Source organism: Penaeus vannamei, chromosome 8, assembly GCF_042767895.1.
Source record: "Penaeus vannamei isolate JL-2024 chromosome 8, ASM4276789v1, whole genome shotgun sequence".
Taxonomy (NCBI): Eukaryota; Metazoa; Arthropoda; class Malacostraca; order Decapoda; family Penaeidae; genus Penaeus; species Penaeus vannamei.
The window spans coordinates 37,770,500-37,772,999 of NC_091556.1; positions in this window are offsets into that span (position 1 = coordinate 37,770,500).

Sequence of the window (2,500 nt, forward strand, 5' to 3'; positions counted from 1 at the left end):
GAAATGAGCGAAGGGAAAGTGAGGGGGAAGTCTGTTTTATAGGAGAGGTTTAATTTGAAAAGGAAAAGGGTTACCTCCCCGTTTGGGAAAATATGAGGATAATTATTAAACGTAATATGCACTTCACGGGAAAAAAGGGGAAAAAATAATTTATACGGGATTAGTACTAAATGAAGACCCGGGTTGGAATAAATATGAGACCGTGCTGTAAATGAATATGATAGTTGGGGATACGAGGAACGCGATAAAGAGAGAGAGAGAGAGAGAGAGAGAGAGAGAGAGAGAGAGAGAGAGAGAGAGAGAGAGAGAGAGAGAGAGAGAGAGAGAGAAGAGAGAGAGAGAGGAGAGAGAGAGAGAGAGAGAGAGAGGGGTAGAGAGGGTGAGAGAGAGAGAGAGAGAGAGAGAGAGAGAGAAAGAAGAGAGTATGTGTATTTGTGAGAGAGAGAGAAGAGGAAGAAGGGAGAGAATGTCTATATGTCTATGAGTGAGTGAGAGAGAGTGAGAGTGAGAGAGAGAGAGAGAGAGAGAGAGAGAGAGAGAGAGAGAGAGAGAGAGAGAGAGAGAGAGAGAGAGAGAGAGAGAGAGAGAGAGAGCGAGAGAGAGAGAGAGAGAGAGAGAGAGAGAGAGAGAGAGGAGTGGTGGAGACCGAGACAGGCAAAGAAGAAGAAGAAGAAGAAGAAGAAGAAGAAGAAGAAGAAGAAGAAGAAGAAGAAGAAGAAGAAGAAGAAGAAAAAGAAAAAAAAGAAAAAGGAAAAAAAGACAGATAAATATGCATTCCATCGTTAAACAAATGGCCCGCTTAATAGACGGAACACGAACACACAAAGCTAGTTTCAAGACCAAGGGCCCACGGACGTTAATCGTCTATGAAATATGATACGACAATTAGTGTTGAAACAGCTCAATTTCTCTCGTCTGGAAATTTACTGTCGGAAACGGATGGAGGATCATTATAACAAGCAAAACCGTACGATAATTTACCTAATGGTTCTTATTCTTAATCTCTTTCTCCCTTTCTCTCCCTCTTTCATTCTCTTTCTCTGTCTCTCTCCGTTCCTCTCACTATCTCTCCTTTCGTCCCTCTCTCTCTCTCTTTCCCTACCTCTCTCTCTCTCCCTCTCCCTCGGAAAGATCAACAAATACTTAGAAAAGGAAAGGAAAAAAAGAAAAAAAGAGAGTTTTCGATTCTGTTGAGAAATCGTTTCGCAGAAAATAATATAAAAAAGGGACACAATATCCTTAAAATATTGGTCGAAAAAGTATGTTTTGCCATGCCCTAAGCGTTTTTCTTCTTTTTATCTTTTTAAATTCTTAGTTGATCACTTACTTTGTTTTGGGGGTGGATAGCGGGAGGTGGGGGGGGGGGTGCACTGCGGTACGGTGAAGTATGATAAATCAATTACCTCCAGATTGTAGGTTAACGATTCGCTGCTTTTACCAATAAAGAGGCAGTTGCAGTGTGTGATTAGACGTGAATATATATATATATATATATATATATATATATATATATATATATATATATATATGTGTGTGTGTGTGTGTGTGTGTGTGTGTGTGTGTGTGTGTGTGTATGTGTGTGTGTGTAGATATGCTTATATATGCCCGCACACACAGATATACACCCGCGCACGGACCCACACACACACGCGTGCGCAAGAATGTGTAAATATACACAAGTATGTATGTATGTATGTATATACACACACAATCGTATGTATGCGTGTGAGTGTATCACTACGGCGTCCACTAGTATTAGATATACATGTACATTTACACGAATAAAGATATGCCTTGGCCAAATTTAAGGGATTTTAAGACCTGCGACAGAGAAAGTTCCATTTTTAAGACTTTAATTTACATAAAAAAAAAGAATTATGACATTTTAAGACTTCTTAAGGATGCGTGGTAACCCTGTATATACGTATATAAACCTATACATGTGTATATACATATACACATATATACATATATAAATGTGTATATATATAAATGTGTGTGTGGTTGGACATCACTGTCACCAGTGTCATGATAATCAAACCCCTGCTACCAAATGTTGTATTAACAATTTAAAACAATGTTGCTTTCACTTTTCATATACAAACTAAGAACATTTAATAAATTACAACTTATAAAATAAGTTCTTACACAAATGAAGATTATCGTACTTCAATATCGCTGCCACCACCAGGGGTTTTGGGTTTTAAGGAAACACCGAGAAAACCCAGTTTTACTTCCTTTATTTCTAATGTGAGTGAGTAGCCTACTAATTATAAATAAATAATAATTATATAGATAGATAAATCAAAGGCAAAACTGTGTTGGGATCAAGACAATATTTTAATTTGGTATTTTTCCTTTATTACCGTGGACGAATAAACGATCAATCCTTCACTTTTAACTCAATTTTTCTTTCCCACACATTATTTTGGCCTGCAGCTCCATTCCCAATTCATTCCATGGCGCATTAATAATTGTCTCTTTCGACTAATTCCGTTGC